The sequence below is a fragment of the Chrysemys picta genome, chromosome 2 (genome assembly GCF_011386835.1).
Source record: "Chrysemys picta bellii isolate R12L10 chromosome 2, ASM1138683v2, whole genome shotgun sequence".
NCBI lineage: Eukaryota > Metazoa > Chordata > Testudines > Emydidae > Chrysemys > Chrysemys picta.
The window spans coordinates 253,250,757-253,270,807 of NC_088792.1; the positions used below are offsets into that span (position 1 = coordinate 253,250,757).

Consider the following 20,051-nt stretch of genomic DNA (forward strand, 5'->3'; position numbering starts at 1 on the left):
GTCTTCGTGCCATGCCTGTTAAGGAGCCTTTGAGCGGTATATGTGTGCGGGCTTCCCGTTGGGTGAATTGAGGGTAGAGTAGGCGGCCACCCGGGGCAGCCGTGAGGATGAAGGGATAGGTGTGTGTGGCTTAATCCTTTCAAGGGCTGGGCCCGGGCGAGCCTATAATTAGCAGTTAGTGCCAGTGGCGCTTCTGCCTGACTCCTTGAGTCACTCTGGGCCCTTTGTTCCTGTCTTCCTTCGATAGCTCAGTTGGTAGAGCGGAGGACTGTAGGCTTAATTCTCGGGGGAATCCTTAGGTCGCTGGTTCAACTCCGGCTCGAAGGAAGTGGCTTTTGTTTCCTTCGTTACACGCTCTTCTTTTGAGCTCCCACTCTGGCCATTGCCGTGTTTTACTCCATTCGTGCGAGACCGGCCGTTGTAAATCTGCGCGCTGCATTTAAAGCACCACTTGCCGCTACTTTCATCTACCACACCTGCTTCCAAGGACCTAGGCCACAGTTTACGCCTTTATAGGCCGAGTTCCTTTTTCTTCGCCCTCCCGCACTCACAGCGTAGACATCTAGCTATCGATGTCAGGCTTCAGAAGAGCCATTCATCACCCTGGTAGCGGGGCGCCTTTGTCATAAAATAGCCTGGCCGTAGCTATGACCCCAAGCTGTCTTCGGTGTTTTTCGCATGGGGCAGAGGTGCCGGGGGGACTGAGTTTCTGGTGGCAGAGAGGAGGGGAACGTAAGGGGAAAAGAAAAGGCCCTTTAGTCGCTGAGAGTTCCTTGTCCTTCAGGCTCAACCGACTGCGTGCGCTGCTGAGGGCGGGCTATTATGCTCATCGTTGTAGCAACGGGTGCGTTTCAATGGTTTGCTCTCTCTTTGTCCATCTTTCCTCCGCGTCACAGAGCTCAGTTTATGGAGTAGGGTGAGGGCGCGGCTCCATTTCTTTCCTTTTTAGGCTTTTGTCCATCACATTTGTAGAGCTGGGATTTCTTCTTGGGCAACCGTGATTGCACAGAGTGTGTAAAAGGCTTCTGGCGGAGAATGGCTACAAACCCGATCGCGCGGAATTTCTGTCAAGGAGCTGCCGGGCTATCCGTAGATAATCTGAAGCTTTGCTGTCCTTGGCCTGTGCACCGAATAGGCGCCGTGAGGCAAGGAGGCAACTCGACCCCTTTCTTTTTCTGTTTTTGCTCTTCTTGTTGTCATGAACGGAGGCGTTAGATACGTGTGGGTGTGCAAGGCATGGGCGTGTGTGAGTTTCTCTGATGGTCTCTGGAAAGGTGTATTTTGTTGAAAGGCAAGAAAGGGGAGCAGCGTTGTTTGCTCTGTCCCGTGTCCTTGTTGAGTGGAGGTCCTTTCCCAGGTGCTGGGCAAGCGTAAAGGTAATTTGCTTTGCGGTGTGAAGAGATCTCTGGATGGGGTTTGCGCTGAGTTGACAGTGGGTGGCGGAGGGGGTGGGGCACCTTGTGGTTGCAGGGGGAATTAGCTCAAGTGGTAGAGCGCTCGCTTAGCATGTGAGAGGTAGCAGGATCGATACCCGCATTCTCCAAGCTGCTGCTCTTTCCTGCTTCTCTCTCTCTCTCTGACTTTTTTTCCCCCTCATCCCCACCCGCTTGCATCCACATACAGCCTGGATGTCTGCGCAGAAAGGAGCGTTCCGGTCCACTCTTAGCTTTGCGGCAAGCCTTTTGTCCTCAGGCAGCCAAAGGGGCAGCTTCTCTTTCAGAAGCCTGCGTGTCTGAGTTCTTTTCTTTTGCGAGTCTCTTTGTGTTTGTTTTTCCTGAGGTAGGCGTGGGAGGCCGAGTCGGGTGTGAAAGGGTGGGAGTGGGAATGTGTCAATTATTGACGAAGGGGAAGGGAAACGGGCTGAGAACATGTAGTGTTTGCAAAGGCCCCTTTCGAGCCAGGCAGGAGGCTCCGGCGTCGGACGGGTTTTCCGTTGCACCACCGTCCCTATGCTGGGTGCGTTCCGTTCTTCCCTTGCGGCGTTGTCTTCGTGCCATGCCTGTTAAGGAGCCTTTGAGCGGTATATGTGTGCGGGCTTCCCGTTGGGTGAATTGAGGGTAGAGTAGGCGGCCACCCGGGGCAGCCGTGAGGATGAAGGGATAGGTGTGTGTGGCTTAATCCTTTCAAGGGCTGGGCCCGGGCGAGCCTATAATTAGCAGTTAGTGCCAGTGGCGCTTCTGCCTGACTCCTTGAGTCACTCTGGGCCCTTTGTTCCTGTCTTCCTTCGATAGCTCAGTTGGTAGAGCGGAGGACTGTAGGCTTAATTCTCGGGGGAATCCTTAGGTCGCTGGTTCAACTCCGGCTCGAAGGAAGTGGCTTTTGTTTCCTTCGTTACACGCTCTTCTTTTGAGCTCCCACTCTGGCCATTGCCGTGTTTTACTCCATTCGTGCGAGACCGGCCGTTGTAAATCTGCGCGCTGCATTTAAAGCACCACTTGCCGCTACTTTCATCTACCACACCTGCTTCCAAGGACCTAGGCCACAGTTTACGCCTTTATAGGCCGAGTTCCTTTTTCTTCGCCCTCCCGCACTCACAGCGTAGACATCTAGCTATCGATGTCAGGCTTCAGAAGAGCCATTCATCACCCTGGTAGCGGGGCGCCTTTGTCATAAAATAGCCTGGCCGTAGCTATGACCCCAAGCTGTCTTCGGTGTTTTTCGCATGGGGCAGAGGTGCCGGGGGGACTGAGTTTCTGGTGGCAGAGAGGAGGGGAACGTAAGGGGAAAAGAAAAGGCCCTTTAGTCGCTGAGAGTTCCTTGTCCTTCAGGCTCAACCGACTGCGTGCGCTGCTGAGGGCGGGCTATTATGCTCATCGTTGTAGCAACGGGTGCGTTTCAATGGTTTGCTCTCTCTTTGTCCATCTTTCCTCCGCGTCACAGAGCTCAGTTTATGGAGTAGGGTGAGGGCGCGGCTCCATTTCTTTCCTTTTTAGGCTTTTGTCCATCACATTTGTAGAGCTGGGATTTCTTCTTGGGCAACCGTGATTGCACAGAGTGTGTAAAAGGCTTCTGGCGGAGAATGGCTACAAACCCGATCGCGCGGAATTTCTGTCAAGGAGCTGCCGGGCTATCCGTAGATAATCTGAAGCTTTGCTGTCCTTGGCCTGTGCACCGAATAGGCGCCGTGAGGCAAGGAGGCAACTCGACCCCTTTCTTTTTCTGTTTTTGCTCTTCTTGTTGTCATGAACGGAGGCGTTAGATACGTGTGGGTGTGCAAGGCATGGGCGTGTGTGAGTTTCTCTGATGGTCTCTGGAAAGGTGTATTTTGTTGAAAGGCAAGAAAGGGGAGCAGCGTTGTTTGCTCTGTCCCGTGTCCTTGTTGAGTGGAGGTCCTTTCCCAGGTGCTGGGCAAGCGTAAAGGTAATTTGCTTTGCGGTGTGAAGAGATCTCTGGATGGGGTTTGCGCTGAGTTGACAGTGGGTGGCGGAGGGGGTGGGGCACCTTGTGGTTGCAGGGGGAATTAGCTCAAGTGGTAGAGCGCTCGCTTAGCATGTGAGAGGTAGCAGGATCGATACCCGCATTCTCCAAGCTGCTGCTCTTTCCTGCTTCTCTCTCTCTCTCTGGCTTTTTTTCCCCCTCATCCCCACCCGCTTGCATCCACATACAGCCTGGATGTCTGCGCAGAAAGGAGCGTTCCGGTCCACTCTTAGCTTTGCGGCAAGCCTTTTGTCCTCAGGCAGCCAAAGGGGCAGCTTCTCTTTCAGAAGCCTGCGTGTCTGAGTTCTTTTCTTTTGCGAGTCTCTTTGTGTTTGTTTTTCCTGAGGTAGGCGTGGGAGGCCGAGTCGGGTGTGAAAGGGTGGGAGTGGGAATGTGTCAATTATTGACGAAGGGGAAGGGAAACGGGCTGAGAACATGTAGTGTTTGCAAAGGCCCCTTTCGAGCCAGGCAGGAGGCTCCGGCGTCGGACGGGTTTTCCGTTGCACCACCGTCCCTATGCTGGGTGCGTTCCGTTCTTCCCTTGCGGCGTTGTCTTCGTGCCATGCCTGTTAAGGAGCCTTTGAGCGGTATATGTGTGCGGGCTTCCCGTTGGGTGAATTGAGGGTAGAGTAGGCGGCCACCCGGGGCAGCCGTGAGGATGAAGGGATAGGTGTGTGTGGCTTAATCCTTTCAAGGGCTGGGCCCGGGCGAGCCTATAATTAGCAGTTACTGCCAGTGGCGCTTCTGCCTGACTCCTTGAGTCACTCTGGGCCCTTTGTTCCTGTCTTCCTTCGATAGCTCAGTTGGTAGAGCGGAGGACTGTAGGCTTAATTCTCGGGGGAATCCTTAGGTCGCTGGTTCAACTCCGGCTCGAAGGAAGTGGCTTTTGTTTCCTTCGTTACACGCTCTTCTTTTGAGCTCCCACTCTGGCCATTGCCGTGTTTTACTCCATTCGTGCGAGACCGGCCGTTGTAAATCTGCGCGCTGCATTTAAAGCACCACTTGCCGCTACTTTCATCTACCACACCTGCTTCCAAGGACCTAGGCCACAGTTTACGCCTTTATAGGCCGAGTTCCTTTTTCTTCGCCCTCCCGCACTCACAGCGTAGACATCTAGCTATCGATGTCAGGCTTCAGAAGAGCCATTCATCACCCTGGTAGCGGGGCGCCTTTGTCATAAAATAGCCTGGCCGTAGCTATGACCCCAAGCTGTCTTCGGTGTTTTTCGCATGGGGCAGAGGTGCCGGGGGGACTGAGTTTCTGGTGGCAGAGAGGAGGGGAACGTAAGGGGAAAAGAAAAGGCCCTTTAGTCGCTGAGAGTTCCTTGTCCTTCAGGCTCAACCGACTGCGTGCGCTGCTGAGGGCGGGCTATTATGCTCATCGTTGTAGCAACGGGTGCGTTTCAATGGTTTGCTCTCTCTTTGTCCATCTTTCCTCCGCGTCACAGAGCTCAGTTTATGGAGTAGGGTGAGGGCGCGGTTCCATTTCTTTCCTTTTTAGGCTTTTGTCCATCACATTTGTAGAGCTGGGATTTCTTCTTGGGCAACCGTGATTGCACAGAGTGTGTAAAAGGCTTCTGGCGGAGAATGGCTACAAACCCGATCGCGCGGAATTTCTGTCAAGGAGCTGCCGGGCTATCCGTAGATAATCTGAAGCTTTGCTGTCCTTGGCCTGTGCACCGAATAGGCGCCGTGAGGCAAGGAGGCAACTCGACCCCTTTCTTTTTCTGTTTTTGCTCTTCTTGTTGTCATGAACGGAGGCGTTAGATACGTGTGGGTGTGCAAGGCATGGGCGTGTGTGAGTTTCTCTGATGGTCTCTGGAAAGGTGTATTTTGTTGAAAGGCAAGAAAGGGGAGCAGCGTTGTTTGCTCTGTCCCGTGTCCTTGTTGAGTGGAGGTCCTTTCCCAGGTGCTGGGCAAGCGTAAAGGTAATTTGCTTTGCGGTGTGAAGAGATCTCTGGATGGGGTTTGCGCTGAGTTGACAGTGGGTGGCGGAGGGGGTGGGGCACCTTGTGGTTGCAGGGGGAATTAGCTCAAGTGGTAGAGCGCTCGCTTAGCATGTGAGAGGTAGCAGGATCGATACCCGCATTCTCCAAGCTGCTGCTCTTTCCTGCTTCTCTCTCTCTCTCTGACTTTTTTTCCCCCTCATCCCCACCCGCTTGCATCCACATACAGCCTGGATGTCTGCGCAGAAAGGAGCGTTCCGGTCCACTCTTAGCTTTGCGGCAAGCCTTTTGTCCTCAGGCAGCCAAAGGGGCAGCTTCTCTTTCAGAAACCTGCGTGTCTGAGTTCTTTTCTTTTGCGAGTCTCTTTGTGTTTGTTTTTCCTGAGGTAGGCGTGGGAGGCCGAGTCGGGTGTGAAAGGGTGGGAGTGGGAATGTGTCAATTATTGACGAAGGGGAAGGGAAACGGGCTGAGAACATGTAGTGTTTGCAAAGGCCCCTTTCGAGCCAGGCAGGAGGCTCCGGCGTCGGACGGGTTTTCCGTTGCACCACGGTCCCTATGCTGGGTGCGTTCCGTTCTTCCCTTGCGGCGTTGTCTTCGTGCCATGCCTGTTAAGGAGCCTTTGAGCGGTATATGTGTGCGGGCTTCCCGTTGGGTGAATTGAGGGTAGAGTAGGCGGCCACCCGGGGCAGCCGTGAGGATGAAGGGATAGGTGTGTGTGGCTTAATCCTTTCAAGGGCTGGGCCCGGGCGAGCCTATAATTAGCAGTTAGTGCCAGTGGCGCTTCTGCCTGACTCCTTGAGTCACTCTGGGCCCTTTGTTCCTGTCTTTCTTCGATAGCTCAGTTGGTAGAGCGGAGGACTGTAGGCTTAATTCTCGGGGGAATCCTTAGGTCGCTGGTTCAACTCCGGCTCGAAGGAAGTGGCTTTTGTTTCCTTCGTTACACGCTCTTCTTTTGAGCTCCCACTCTGGCCATTGCCGTGTTTTACTCCATTCGTGCGAGACCGGCCGTTGTAAATCTGCGCGCTGCATTTAAAGCACCACTTGCCGCTACTTTCATCTACCACACCTGCTTCCAAGGACCTAGGCCACAGTTTACGCCTTTATAGGCCGAGTTCCTTTTTCTTCGCCCTCCCGCACTCACAGCGTAGACATCTAGCTATCGATGTCAGGCTTCAGAAGAGCCATTCATCACCCTGGTAGCGGGGCGCCTTTGTCATAAAATAGCCTGGCCGTAGCTATGACCCCAAGCTGTCTTCGGTGTTTTTCGCATGGGGCAGAGGTGCCGGGGGGACTGAGTTTCTGGTGGCAGAGAGGAGGGGAACGTAAGGGGAAAAGAAAAGGCCCTTTAGTCGCTGAGAGTTCCTTGTCCTTCAGGCTCAACCGACTGCGTGCGCTGCTGAGGGCGGGCTATTATGCTCATCGTTGTAGCAACGGGTGCGTTTCAATGGTTTGCTCTCTCTTTGTCCATCTTTCCTCCGCGTCACAGAGCTCAGTTTATGGAGTAGGGTGAGGGCGCGGCTCCATTTCTTTCCTTTTTAGGCTTTTGTCCATCACATTTGTAGAGCTGGGATTTCTTCTTGGGCAACCGTGATTGCACAGAGTGTGTAAAAGGCTTCTGGCGGAGAATGGCTACAAACCCGATCGCGCGGAATTTCTGTCAAGGAGCTGCCGGGCTATCCGTAGATAATCTGAAGCTTTGCTGTCCTTGGCCTGTGCACCGAATAGGCGCCGTGAGGCAAGGAGGCAACTCGACCCCTTTCTTTTTCTGTTTTTGCTCTTCTTGTTGTCATGAACGGAGGCGTTAGATACGTGTGGGTGTGCAAGGCATGGGCGTGTGTGAGTTTCTCTGATGGTCTCTGGAAAGGTGTATTTTGTTGAAAGGCAAGAAAGGGGAGCAGCGTTGTTTGCTCTGTCCCGTGTCCTTGTTGAGTGGAGGTCCTTTCCCAGGTGCTGGGCAAGCGTAAAGGTAATTTGCTTTGCGGTGTGAAGAGATCTCTGGATGGGGTTTGCGCTGAGTTGACAGTGGGTGGCGGAGGGGGTGGGGCACCTTGTGGTTGCAGGGGGAATTAGCTCAAGTGGTAGAGCGCTCGCTTAGCATGTGAGAGGTAGCAGGATCGATACCCGCATTCTCCAAGCTGCTGCTCTTTCCTGCTTCTCTCTCTCTCTCTGGCTTTTTTTCCCCCTCATCCCCACCCGCTTGCATCCACATACAGCCTGGATGTCTGCGCAGAAAGGAGCGTTCCGGTCCACTCTTAGCTTTGCGGCAAGCCTTTTGTCCTCAGGCAGCCAAAGGGGCAGCTTCTCTTTCAGAAGCCTGCGTGTCTGAGTTCTTTTCTTTTGCGAGTCTCTTTGTGTTTGTTTTTCCTGAGGTAGGCGTGGGAGGCCGAGTCGGGTGTGAAAGGGTGGGAGTGGGAATGTGTCAATTATTGACGAAGGGGAAGGGAAACGGGCTGAGAACATGTAGTGTTTGCAAAGGCCCCTTTCGAGCCAGGCAGGAGGCTCCGGCGTCGGACGGGTTTTCCGTTGCACCACCGTCCCTATGCTGGGTGCGTTCCGTTCTTCCCTTGCGGCGTTGTCTTCGTGCCATGCCTGTTAAGGAGCCTTTGAGCGGTATATGTGTGCGGGCTTCCCGTTGGGTGAATTGAGGGTAGAGTAGGCGGCCACCCGGGGCAGCCGTGAGGATGAAGGGATAGGTGTGTGTGGCTTAATCCTTTCAAGGGCTGGGCCCGGGCGAGCCTATAATTAGCAGTTACTGCCAGTGGCGCTTCTGCCTGACTCCTTGAGTCACTCTGGGCCCTTTGTTCCTGTCTTCCTTCGATAGCTCAGTTGGTAGAGCGGAGGACTGTAGGCTTAATTCTCGGGGGAATCCTTAGGTCGCTGGTTCAACTCCGGCTCGAAGGAAGTGGCTTTTGTTTCCTTCGTTACACGCTCTTCTTTTGAGCTCCCACTCTGGCCATTGCCGTGTTTTACTCCATTCGTGCGAGACCGGCCGTTGTAAATCTGCGCGCTGCATTTAAAGCACCACTTGCCGCTACTTTCATCTACCACACCTGCTTCCAAGGACCTAGGCCACAGTTTACGCCTTTATAGGCCGAGTTCCTTTTTCTTCGCCCTCCCGCACTCACAGCGTAGACATCTAGCTATCGATGTCAGGCTTCAGAAGAGCCATTCATCACCCTGGTAGCGGGGCGCCTTTGTCATAAAATAGCCTGGCCGTAGCTATGACCCCAAGCTGTCTTCGGTGTTTTTCGCATGGGGCAGAGGTGCCGGGGGGACTGAGTTTCTGGTGGCAGAGAGGAGGGGAACGTAAGGGGAAAAGAAAAGGCCCTTTAGTCGCTGAGAGTTCCTTGTCCTTCAGGCTCAACCGACTGCGTGCGCTGCTGAGGGCGGGCTATTATGCTCATCGTTGTAGCAACGGGTGCGTTTCAATGGTTTGCTCTCTCTTTGTCCATCTTTCCTCCGCGTCACAGAGCTCAGTTTATGGAGTAGGGTGAGGGCGCGGCTCCATTTCTTTCCTTTTTAGGCTTTTGTCCATCACATTTGTAGAGCTGGGATTTCTTCTTGGGCAACCGTGATTGCACAGAGTGTGTAAAAGGCTTCTGGCGGAGAATGGCTACAAACCCGATCGCGCGGAATTTCTGTCAAGGAGCTGCCGGGCTATCCGTAGATAATCTGAAGCTTTGCTGTCCTTGGCCTGTGCACCGAATAGGCGCCGTGAGGCAAGGAGGCAACTCGACCCCTTTCTTTTTCTGTTTTTGCTCTTCTTGTTGTCATGAACGGAGGCGTTAGATACGTGTGGGTGTGCAAGGCATGGGCGTGTGTGAGTTTCTCTGATGGTCTCTGGAAAGGTGTATTTTGTTGAAAGGCAAGAAAGGGGAGCAGCGTTGTTTGCTCTGTCCCGTGTCCTTGTTGAGTGGAGGTCCTTTCCCAGGTGCTGGGCAAGCGTAAAGGTAATTTGCTTTGCGGTGTGAAGAGATCTCTGGATGGGGTTTGCGCTGAGTTGACAGTGGGTGGCGGAGGGGGTGGGGCACCTTGTGGTTGCAGGGGGAATTAGCTCAAGTGGTAGAGCGCTCGCTTAGCATGTGAGAGGTAGCAGGATCGATACCCGCATTCTCCAAGCTGCTGCTCTTTCCTGCTTCTCTCTCTCTCTCTGGCTTTTTTTCCCCCTCATCCCCACCCGCTTGCATCCACATACAGCCTGGATGTCTGCGCAGAAAGGAGCGTTCCGGTCCACTCTTAGCTTTGCGGCAAGCCTTTTGTCCTCAGGCAGCCAAAGGGGCAGCTTCTCTTTCAGAAACCTGCGTGTCTGAGTTCTTTTCTTTTGCGAGTCTCTTTGTGTTTGTTTTTCCTGAGGTAGGCGTGGGAGGCCGAGTCGGGTGTGAAAGGGTGGGAGTGGGAATGTGTCAATTATTGACGAAGGGGAAGGGAAACGGGCTGAGAACATGTAGTGTTTGCAAAGGCCCCTTTCGAGCCAGGCAGGAGGCTCCGGCGTCGGACGGGTTTTCCGTTGCACCACGGTCCCTATGCTGGGTGCGTTCCGTTCTTCCCTTGCGGCGTTGTCTTCGTGCCATGCCTGTTAAGGAGCCTTTGAGCGGTATATGTGTGCGGGCTTCCCGTTGGGTGAATTGAGGGTAGAGTAGGCGGCCACCCGGGGCAGCCGTGAGGATGAAGGGATAGGTGTGTGTGGCTTAATCCTTTCAAGGGCTGGGCCCGGGCGAGCCTATAATTAGCAGTTACTGCCAGTGGCGCTTCTGCCTGACTCCTTGAGTCACTCTGGGCCCTTTGTTCCTGTCTTCCTTCGATAGCTCAGTTGGTAGAGCGGAGGACTGTAGGCTTAATTCTCGGGGGAATCCTTAGGTCGCTGGTTCAACTCCGGCTCGAAGGAAGTGGCTTTTGTTTCCTTCGTTACACGCTCTTCTTTTGAGCTCCCACTCTGGCCATTGCCGTGTTTTACTCCATTCGTGCGAGACCGGCCGTTGTAAATCTGCGCGCTGCATTTAAAGCACCACTTGCCGCTACTTTCATCTACCACACCTGCTTCCAAGGACCTAGGCCACAGTTTACGCCTTTATAGGCCGAGTTCCTTTTTCTTCGCCCTCCCGCACTCACAGCGTAGACATCTAGCTATCGATGTCAGGCTTCAGAAGAGCCATTCATCACCCTGGTAGCGGGGCGCCTTTGTCATAAAATAGCCTGGCCGTAGCTATGACCCCAAGCTGTCTTCGGTGTTTTTCGCATGGGGCAGAGGTGCCGGGGGGACTGAGTTTCTGGTGGCAGAGAGGAGGGGAACGTAAGGGGAAAAGAAAAGGCCCTTTAGTCGCTGAGAGTTCCTTGTCCTTCAAGCTCAACCGACTGCGTGCGCTGCTGAGGGCGGGCTATTATGCTCATCGTTGTAGCAACGGGTGCGTTTCAATGGTTTGCTCTCTCTTTGTCCATCTTTCCTCCGCGTCACAGAGCTCAGTTTATGGAGTAGGGTGAGGGCGCGGTTCCATTTCTTTCCTTTTTAGGCTTTTGTCCATCACATTTGTAGAGCTGGGATTTCTTCTTGGGCAACCGTGATTGCACAGAGTGTGTAAAAGGCTTCTGGCGGAGAATGGCTACAAACCCGATCGCGCGGAATTTCTGTCAAGGAGCTGCCGGGCTATCCGTAGATAATCTGAAGCTTTGCTGTCCTTGGCCTGTGCACCGAATAGGCGCCGTGAGGCAAGGAGGCAACTCGACCCCTTTCTTTTTCTGTTTTTGCTCTTCTTGTTGTCATGAACGGAGGCGTTAGATACGTGTGGGTGTGCAAGGCATGGGCGTGTGTGAGTTTCTCTGATGGTCTCTGGAAAGGTGTATTTTGTTGAAAGGCAAGAAAGGGGAGCAGCGTTGTTTGCTCTGTCCCGTGTCCTTGTTGAGTGGAGGTCCTTTCCCAGGTGCTGGGCAAGCGTAAAGGTAATTTGCTTTGCGGTGTGAAGAGATCTCTGGATGGGGTTTGCGCTGAGTTGACAGTGGGTGGCGGAGGGGGTGGGGCACCTTGTGGTTGCAGGGGGAATTAGCTCAAGTGGTAGAGCGCTCGCTTAGCATGTGAGAGGTAGCAGGATCGATACCCGCATTCTCCAAGCTGCTGCTCTTTCCTGCTTCTCTCTCTCTCTCTGACTTTTTTTCCCCCTCATCCCCACCCGCTTGCATCCACATACAGCCTGGATGTCTGCGCAGAAAGGAGCGTTCCGGTCCACTCTTAGCTTTGCGGCAAGCCTTTTGTCCTCAGGCAGCCAAAGGGGCAGCTTCTCTTTCAGAAACCTGCGTGTCTGAGTTCTTTTCTTTTGCGAGTCTCTTTGTGTTTGTTTTTCCTGAGGTAGGCGTGGGAGGCCGAGTCGGGTGTGAAAGGGTGGGAGTGGGAATGTGTCAATTATTGACGAAGGGGAAGGGAAACGGGCTGAGAACATGTAGTGTTTGCAAAGGCCCCTTTCGAGCCAGGCAGGAGGCTCCGGCGTCGGACGGGTTTTCCGTTGCACCACGGTCCCTATGCTGGGTGCGTTCCGTTCTTCCCTTGCGGCGTTGTCTTCGTGCCATGCCTGTTAAGGAGCCTTTGAGCGGTATATGTGTGCGGGCTTCCCGTTGGGTGAATTGAGGGTAGAGTAGGCGGCCACCCGGGGCAGCCGTGAGGATGAAGGGATAGGTGTGTGTGGCTTAATCCTTTCAAGGGCTGGGCCCGGGCGAGCCTATAATTAGCAGTTAGTGCCAGTGGCGCTTCTGCCTGACTCCTTGAGTCACTCTGGGCCCTTTGTTCCTGTCTTCCTTCGATAGCTCAGTTGGTAGAGCGGAGGACTGTAGGCTTAATTCTCGGGGGAATCCTTAGGTCGCTGGTTCAACTCCGGCTCGAAGGAAGTGGCTTTTGTTTCCTTCGTTACACGCTCTTCTTTTGAGCTCCCACTCTGGCCATTGCCGTGTTTTACTCCATTCGTGCGAGACCGGCCGTTGTAAATCTGCGCGCTGCATTTAAAGCACCACTTGCCGCTACTTTCATCTACCACACCTGTTTCCAAGGACCTAGGCCACAGTTTACGCCTTTATAGGCCGAGTTCCTTTTTCTTCGCCCTCCCGCACTCACAGCGTAGACATCTAGCTATCGATGTCAGGCTTCAGAAGAGCCATTCATCACCCTGGTAGCGGGGCGCCTTTGTCATAAAATAGCCTGGCCGTAGCTATGACCCCAAGCTGTCTTCGGTGTTTTTCGCATGGGGCAGAGGTGCCGGGGGGACTGAGTTTCTGGTGGCAGAGAGGAGGGGAACGTAAGGGGAAAAGAAAAGGCCCTTTAGTCGCTGAGAGTTCCTTGTCCTTCAGGCTCAACCGACTGCGTGCGCTGCTGAGGGCGGGCTATTATGCTCATCGTTGTAGCAACGGGTGCGTTTCAATGGTTTGCTCTCTCTTTGTCCATCTTTCCTCCGCGTCACAGAGCTCAGTTTATGGAGTAGGGTGAGGGCGCGGCTCCATTTCTTTCCTTTTTAGGCTTTTGTCCATCACATTTGTAGAGCTGGGATTTCTTCTTGGGCAACCGTGATTGCACAGAGTGTGTAAAAGGCTTCTGGCGGAGAATGGCTACAAACCCGATCGCGCGGAATTTCTGTCAAGGAGCTGCCGGGCTATCCGTAGATAATCTGAAGCTTTGCTGTCCTTGGCCTGTGCACCGAATAGGCGCCGTGAGGCAAGGAGGCAACTCGACCCCTTTCTTTTTCTGTTTTTGCTCTTCTTGTTGTCATGAACGGAGGCGTTAGATACGTGTGGGTGTGCAAGGCATGGGCGTGTGTGAGTTTCTCTGATGGTCTCTGGAAAGGTGTATTTTGTTGAAAGGCAAGAAAGGGGAGCAGCGTTGTTTGCTCTGTCCCGTGTCCTTGTTGAGTGGAGGTCCTTTCCCAGGTGCTGGGCAAGCGTAAAGGTAATTTGCTTTGCGGTGTGAAGAGATCTCTGGATGGGGTTTGCGCTGAGTTGACAGTGGGTGGCGGAGGGGGTGGGGCACCTTGTGGTTGCAGGGGGAATTAGCTCAAGTGGTAGAGCGCTCGCTTAGCATGTGAGAGGTAGCAGGATCGATACCCGCATTCTCCAAGCTGCTGCTCTTTCCTGCTTCTCTCTCTCTCTCTGGCTTTTTTTCCCCCTCATCCCCACCCGCTTGCATCCACATACAGCCTGGATGTCTGCGCAGAAAGGAGCGTTCCGGTCCACTCTTAGCTTTGCGGCAAGCCTTTTGTCCTCAGGCAGCCAAAGGGGCAGCTTCTCTTTCAGAAGCCTGCGTGTCTGAGTTCTTTTCTTTTGCGAGTCTCTTTGTGTTTGTTTTTCCTGAGGTAGGCGTGGGAGGCCGAGTCGGGTGTGAAAGGGTGGGAGTGGGAATGTGTCAATTATTGACGAAGGGGAAGGGAAACGGGCTGAGAACATGTAGTGTTTGCAAAGGCCCCTTTCGAGCCAGGCAGGAGGCTCCGGCGTCGGACGGGTTTTCCGTTGCACCACCGTCCCTATGCTGGGTGCGTTCCGTTCTTCCCTTGCGGCGTTGTCTTCGTGCCATGCCTGTTAAGGAGCCTTTGAGCGGTATATGTGTGCGGGCTTCCCGTTGGGTGAATTGAGGGTAGAGTAGGCGGCCACCCGGGGCAGCCGTGAGGATGAAGGGATAGGTGTGTGTGGCTTAATCCTTTCAAGGGCTGGGCCCGGGCGAGCCTATAATTAGCAGTTACTGCCAGTGGCGCTTCTGCCTGACTCCTTGAGTCACTCTGGGCCCTTTGTTCCCGTCTTCCTTCGATAGCTCAGTTGGTAGAGCGGAGGACTGTAGGCTTAATTCTCGGGGGAATCCTTAGGTCGCTGGTTCAACTCCGGCTCGAAGGAAGTGGCTTTTGTTTCCTTCGTTACACGCTCTTCTTTTGAGCTCCCACTCTGGCCATTGCCGTGTTTTACTCCATTCGTGCGAGACCGGCCGTTGTAAATCTGCGCGCTGCATTTAAAGCACCACTTGCCGCTACTTTCATCTACCACACCTGCTTCCAAGGACCTAGGCCACAGTTTACGCCTTTATAGGCCGAGTTCCTTTTTCTTCGCCCTCCCGCACTCACAGCGTAGACATCTAGCTATCGATGTCAGGCTTCAGAAGAGCCATTCATCACCCTGGTAGCGGGGCGCCTTTGTCATAAAATAGCCTGGCCGTAGCTATGACCCCAAGCTGTCTTCGGTGTTTTTCGCATGGGGCAGAGGTGCCGGGGGGACTGAGTTTCTGGTGGCAGAGAGGAGGGGAACGTAAGGGGAAAAGAAAAGGCCCTTTAGTCGCTGAGAGTTCCTTGTCCTTCAGGCTCAACCGACTGCGTGCGCTGCTGAGGGCGGGCTATTATGCTCATCGTTGTAGCAACGGGTGCGTTTCAATGGTTTGCTCTCTCTTTGTCCATCTTTCCTCCGCGTCACAGAGCTCAGTTTATGGAGTAGGGTGAGGGCGCGGCTCCATTTCTTTCCTTTTTAGGCTTTTGTCCATCACATTTGTAGAGCTGGGATTTCTTCTTGGGCAACCGTGATTGCACAGAGTGTGTAAAAGGCTTCTGGCGGAGAATGGCTACAAACCCGATCGCGCGGAATTTCTGTCAAGGAGCTGCCGGGCTATCCGTAGATAATCTGAAGCTTTGCTGTCCTTGGCCTGTGCACCGAATAGGCGCCGTGAGGCAAGGAGGCAACTCGACCCCTTTCTTTTTCTGTTTTTGCTCTTCTTGTTGTCATGAACGGAGGCGTTAGATACGTGTGGGTGTGCAAGGCATGGGCGTGTGTGAGTTTCTCTGATGGTCTCTGGAAAGGTGTATTTTGTTGAAAGGCAAGAAAGGGGAGCAGCGTTGTTTGCTCTGTCCCGTGTCCTTGTTGAGTGGAGGTCCTTTCCCAGGTGCTGGGCAAGCGTAAAGGTAATTTGCTTTGCGGTGTGAAGAGATCTCTGGATGGGGTTTGCGCTGAGTTGACAGTGGGTGGCGGAGGGGGTGGGGCACCTTGTGGTTGCAGGGGGAATTAGCTCAAGTGGTAGAGCGCTCACTTAGCATGTGAGAGGTAGCAGGATCGATACCCGCATTCTCCAAGCTGCTGCTCTTTCCTGCTTCTCTCTCTCTCTCTGGCTTTTTTTCCCCCTCATCCCCACCCGCTTGCATCCACATACAGCCTGGATGTCTGCGCAGAAAGGAGCGTTCCGGTCCACTCTTAGCTTTGCGGCAAGCCTTTTGTCCTCAGGCAGCCAAAGGGGCAGCTTCTCTTTCAGAAACCTGCGTGTCTGAGTTCTTTTCTTTTGCGAGTCTCTTTGTGTTTGTTTTTCCTGAGGTAGGCGTGGGAGGCCGAGTCGGGTGTGAAAGGGTGGGAGTGGGAATGTGTCAATTATTGACGAAGGGGAAGGGAAACGGGCTGAGAACATGTAGTGTTTGCAAAGGCCCCTTTCGAGCCAGGCAGGAGGCTCCAGCGTCGGACGGGTTTTCCGTTGCACCACGGTCCCTATGCTGGGTGCGTTCCGTTCTTCCCTTGCGGCGTTGTCTTCGTGCCATGCCTGTTAAGGAGCCTTTGAGCGGTATATGTGTGCGGGCTTCCCGTTGGGTGAATTGAGGGTAGAGTAGGCGGCCACCCGGGGCAGCCGTGAGGATGAAGGGATAGGTGTGTGTGGCTTAATCCTTTCAAGGGCTGGGCACGGGCGAGCCTATAATTAGCAGTTAGTGCCAGTGGCGCTTCTGCCTGACTCCTTGAGTCACTCTGGGCCCTTTGTTCCTGTCTTCCTTCGATAGCTCAGTTGGTAGAGCGGAGGACTGTAGGCTTAATTCTCGGGGGAATCCTTAGGTCGCTGGTTCAACTCCGGCTCGAAGGAAGTGGCTTTTGTTTCCTTCGTTACACGCTCTTCTTTTGAGCTCCCACTCTGGCCATTGCCGTGTTTTACTCCATTCGTGCGAGACCGGCCGTTGTAAATCTGCGCGCTGCATTTAAAGCACCACTTGCCGCTACTTTCATCTACCACACCTGCTTCCAAGGACCTAGGCCACAGTTTACGCCTTTATAGGCCGAGTTCCTTTTTCTTCGCCCTCCCGCACTCACAGCGTAGACATCTAGCTATCGATGTCAGGCTTCAGAAGAGCCATTCATCACCCTGGTAGCGGGGCGCCTTTGTCATAAAATAGCCTGGCCGTAGCTATGACCCCAAGCTGTCTTCGGTGTTTTTCGCATGGGGCAGAGGTGCCGGGGGGACTGAGTTTCTGGTGGCAGAGAGGAGGGGAACGTAAGGGGAAAAGAAAAGGCCCTTTAGTCGCTGAGAGTTCCTTGTCCTTCAGGCTCAACCGACTGCGTGCGCTGCTGAGGGCGGGCTATTATGCTCATCGTTGTAGCAACGGGTGCGTTTCAATGGTTTGCTCTCTCTTTGTCCATCTTTCTTCCGCGTCACAGAGCTCAGTTTATGGAGTAGGGTGAGGGCGCGGCTCCATTTCTTTCCTTTTTAGGCTTTTGTCCATCACATTTGTAGAGCTGGGATTTCTTCTTGGGCAACCGTGATTGCACAGAGTATGTAAAAGGCTTCTGGCGGAGAATGGCTACAAACCCGATCGCGCGGAATTTCTGTCAAGGAGCTGCCGGGCTATCCGTAGATAATCTGAAGCTTTGCTGTCCTTGGTCTGTGCACCGAATAGGCGCCGTGAGGCAAGGAGGCAACTCGACCCCTTTCTTTTTCTGTTTTTGCTCTTCTTGTTGTCATGAACGGAGGCGTTAGATACGTGTGGGTGTGCAAGGCATGGGCGTGTGTGAGTTTCTCTGATGGTCTCTGGAAAGGTGTATTTTGTTGAAAGGCAAGAAAGGGGAGCAGCGTTGTTTGCTCTGTCCCGTGTCCTTGTTGAGTGAAAGTCCTTTCCCAGGTGCTGGGCAAGCGTAAAAGTAATTTGCTTTGCGGTGTGAAGAGATCTCTGGATGGGGTTTGCGCTGAGTTGACAGTGGGTGGCGGACCTTGTGGTTGCAGGGGGAATTAGCTCAAGTGGTAGAGCGCTCGCTTAGCATGTGAGAGGTAGCAGGATCGATACCCGCATTCTCCAAGCTGCTGCTCTTTCCTGCTTCTCTCTCTCTCTCTGGCTTTTTTTCCCCCTCATCCCCACCCGCTTGCATCCACATACAGCCTGGATGTCTGCGCAGAAAGGAGCGTTCCGGTCCACTCTTAGCTTTGCGGCAAGCCTTTTGTCCTCAGGCAGCCAAAGGGGCAGCTTCTCTTTCAGAAGCCTGCGTGTCTGAGTTCTTTTCTTTTGCGAGTCTCTTTGTGTTTGTTTTTCCTGAGGTAGGCGTGGGAGGCCGAGTCGGGTGTGAAAGGGTGGGAGTGGGAATGTGTCAATTATTGACGAAGGGGAAGGGAAATGGGCTGAGAACATTTAGTGTTTGCAAAGGCCCCTTTCGAGCCAGGCAGGAGGCTCCGGCGTCGGACGGGTTTTCCGTTGCACCACGGTCCCTATGCTGGGTGCGTTCCGTTCTTCCCTTGCGGCGTTGTCTTCGTGCCATGCCTGTTAAGGAGCCTTTGAGCGGTATATGTGTGCGGGCTTCCCGTTGGGTGAATTGAGAGTAGAGTAGGCGGCCACCCGGGGCAGCCGTGAGGATGAAGGGATAGGTGTGTGTGGCTTAATCCTTTCAAGGGCTGGGCCCGGGCGAGCCTATAATTAGCAGTTAGTGCCAGTGGCGCTTCTGCCTGACTCCTTGAGTCACTCTGGGCCCTTTTTTCCTGTCTTCCTTCGATAGCTCAGTTGGTAGAGCGGAGGACTGTAGGCTTAATTCTTGGGGGAATCCTTAGGTCGCTGGTTCAACTCTGGCTCAAAGGAAGTGGCTTTTGTTTCCTTCGTTACACGCTCTTCTTTTGAGCTCCCACTCTGGCCATTGCCGTGTTTTACTCCATTCGTGCGAGACCGGCCGTTGTAAATCTGCGCGCTGCATTTAAAGCACCACTTGCCGCTACTTTCATCTACCACACCTGCTTCCAAGGACCTAGGCCACAGTTTACGCCTTTATAGGCCGAGTTCCTTTTTCTTCGCCCTCCCGCACTCACAGCGTAGACATCTAGCTATCGATGTCAGGCTTCAGAAGAGCCATTCATCACCCTGGTAGCGGGGCGCCTTTGTCATAAAATAGCCTGGCCGTAGCTATGACCCCAAGCTGTCTTCGGTGTTTTTCGCATGGGGCAGAGGTAGCGGGATCGATTCCCTGCATTCTCCAAGCTGCTGCTACTTTCATCTACGACACCTGCTTTCAAGGACCTAGGCCACAGTTTTATTTTAGTTCACAGACTCAAGCCTGAGACCACTTTATTGCAGTACATACCAACGCGTTGGGGTAAGAGTCCGAAAACTGTCACAAATAGCACGGCATGCAGGCTGCTTTTATTCCATCAAACTGCAAGCATAGTACAAATAATACATCATTTATGTGAAAATAAGAGTAGGGGTCTCTCCCTTTTTCCCGGTAGCTTCCTCATTATTTTCGAGAATTGGGTGCCTATTGGGTGGGGGGTTTCCTCTTGGTTTTGACATGGGTGTTACTTGGCACCAGCGGGGGTCTTGTTTTTCATCAGGGTACATATTGTTTTCCGGGGGGGTTTATTACAGGACGCCCAAAATTGATATATGATTGGCTGGTGGCAGGTAGCTGGAACTATAGCAGGAGCTGGCCTTTACTAGAAGCAATTTCTTCATATAAGTCGTTACTATGTTTCATCAATAGCAGTTATCATGTTTTCCCATCAAGAATCGGTTATCATGTTGCTAAGGCCTTTCGCATGGCTTCCTTCCCCTCCCTCCTCTGGTCATGGCCCATGACCGTATTTGGCAGGGAATTGCACAGCCTAGTTTTGTTCAGGTTCTGGCCTGTACTGTTTTATGTAAAGGCCATCTGTGTAGTCAGCTTCTGTCAGAGGGCCTGAATTTGGGCCTTCGGTGTTACTTTGGTTGTCATTAAGAAGGCTACCTAGTTCTTTTTCCCCACAATTTCCCTCCTCTGATGCCATGTAGGCATCATTATTATAATTTGCTTAAAGGACCACAGTGCAGTACCCAGACTTAGTTGGTGATAAGGGGGGATTAGCGGACACGAGACTGGGGATACTGATGGATTTGACATTAAAATGACTTATTTCTGGGTCTGAGGGGGAATACAGTGTGGTTTCAGGGATATCTACGGGGAAAAGAAGGGCTTGGGGCGGAGGTTGAACCTGTAGCTGGGGTAAACGACATACCTTGCAAAGACAACAGAGGGTGGCAATTAATAAACAGCAACAGATTGCAAGAATTATACCAGCTAGTATTTTTAAGACTGAGGAAGTGAAGAGGCTGGGCGTGGCTTGGGTGATTTCTTTCGAGGCAAAACACAAAACGCCATGGGAAGAACATAGGGTACCCACCCCGTAGGCAGTTTGGAATGCTTTGGCCTCTCTGTTGTATTCGACCTCTATTAGATGTATTTGGTCTTGGAGGTGAGATATGTTGGAGAGGAGGGAAATTAGAAAGGTTAAATTTAAGAAGTGGTTTGGGATGAGGGAAGTCCAATCAAAGGTAAGAGGGACGGCTGGGTGGAGGGACACAGAGATTTGGGAATTAGCAGGCCAGGTGATAAAGCGGCTACCCTGAGCAGTGGTCAAATTAAGGTGAAAGGGAAGAGGGGTGTGGGGATTTGATGGCAGGACACAACCACCCTTTTTTCTAAATAGGAG

General features: G+C 53.2%; 10 non-coding genes across 10 annotated transcripts; all 10 read left to right on the forward strand.

Moving 5' to 3' along the window:
• Positions 1–237: 237 nt before the first annotated feature.
• On the forward strand, positions 238–327 carry TRNAY-GUA (transfer RNA tyrosine (anticodon GUA)). The gene is given in 2 exon segments: positions 238–274; positions 292–327. It is a non-coding gene; the product is annotated as a tRNA-Tyr (tRNA).
• Positions 328–2,221: 1,894 nt separating this feature from the next.
• TRNAY-GUA (transfer RNA tyrosine (anticodon GUA)) lies at positions 2,222–2,311 on the forward strand. Its single transcript is given in 2 exon segments — positions 2,222–2,258; positions 2,276–2,311. It is a non-coding gene; the product is annotated as a tRNA-Tyr (tRNA).
• Positions 2,312–4,205: 1,894 nt separating this feature from the next.
• TRNAY-GUA (transfer RNA tyrosine (anticodon GUA)) lies at positions 4,206–4,295 on the forward strand. Its single transcript is given in 2 exon segments — positions 4,206–4,242; positions 4,260–4,295. It is a non-coding gene; the product is annotated as a tRNA-Tyr (tRNA).
• Positions 4,296–6,189: 1,894 nt separating this feature from the next.
• On the forward strand, positions 6,190–6,280 carry TRNAY-GUA (transfer RNA tyrosine (anticodon GUA)). Its single transcript is given in 2 exon segments — positions 6,190–6,226; positions 6,244–6,280. It is a non-coding gene; the product is annotated as a tRNA-Tyr (tRNA).
• Positions 6,281–8,173: 1,893 nt separating this feature from the next.
• On the forward strand, positions 8,174–8,263 carry TRNAY-GUA (transfer RNA tyrosine (anticodon GUA)). Its single transcript is given in 2 exon segments — positions 8,174–8,210; positions 8,228–8,263. It is a non-coding gene; the product is annotated as a tRNA-Tyr (tRNA).
• Positions 8,264–10,157: 1,894 nt separating this feature from the next.
• On the forward strand, positions 10,158–10,247 carry TRNAY-GUA (transfer RNA tyrosine (anticodon GUA)). The gene is given in 2 exon segments: positions 10,158–10,194; positions 10,212–10,247. It is a non-coding gene; the product is annotated as a tRNA-Tyr (tRNA).
• A 1,894-nt stretch (positions 10,248–12,141) lies between these two features.
• On the forward strand, positions 12,142–12,231 carry TRNAY-GUA (transfer RNA tyrosine (anticodon GUA)). The gene is given in 2 exon segments: positions 12,142–12,178; positions 12,196–12,231. It is a non-coding gene; the product is annotated as a tRNA-Tyr (tRNA).
• Positions 12,232–14,125: 1,894 nt separating this feature from the next.
• TRNAY-GUA (transfer RNA tyrosine (anticodon GUA)) lies at positions 14,126–14,215 on the forward strand. The gene is given in 2 exon segments: positions 14,126–14,162; positions 14,180–14,215. It is a non-coding gene; the product is annotated as a tRNA-Tyr (tRNA).
• A 1,894-nt stretch (positions 14,216–16,109) lies between these two features.
• On the forward strand, positions 16,110–16,199 carry TRNAY-GUA (transfer RNA tyrosine (anticodon GUA)). The gene is given in 2 exon segments: positions 16,110–16,146; positions 16,164–16,199. It is a non-coding gene; the product is annotated as a tRNA-Tyr (tRNA).
• A 1,882-nt stretch (positions 16,200–18,081) lies between these two features.
• On the forward strand, positions 18,082–18,171 carry TRNAY-GUA (transfer RNA tyrosine (anticodon GUA)). Its single transcript is given in 2 exon segments — positions 18,082–18,118; positions 18,136–18,171. It is a non-coding gene; the product is annotated as a tRNA-Tyr (tRNA).
• The last annotated feature ends 1,880 nt before the right edge of the window (positions 18,172–20,051 follow it).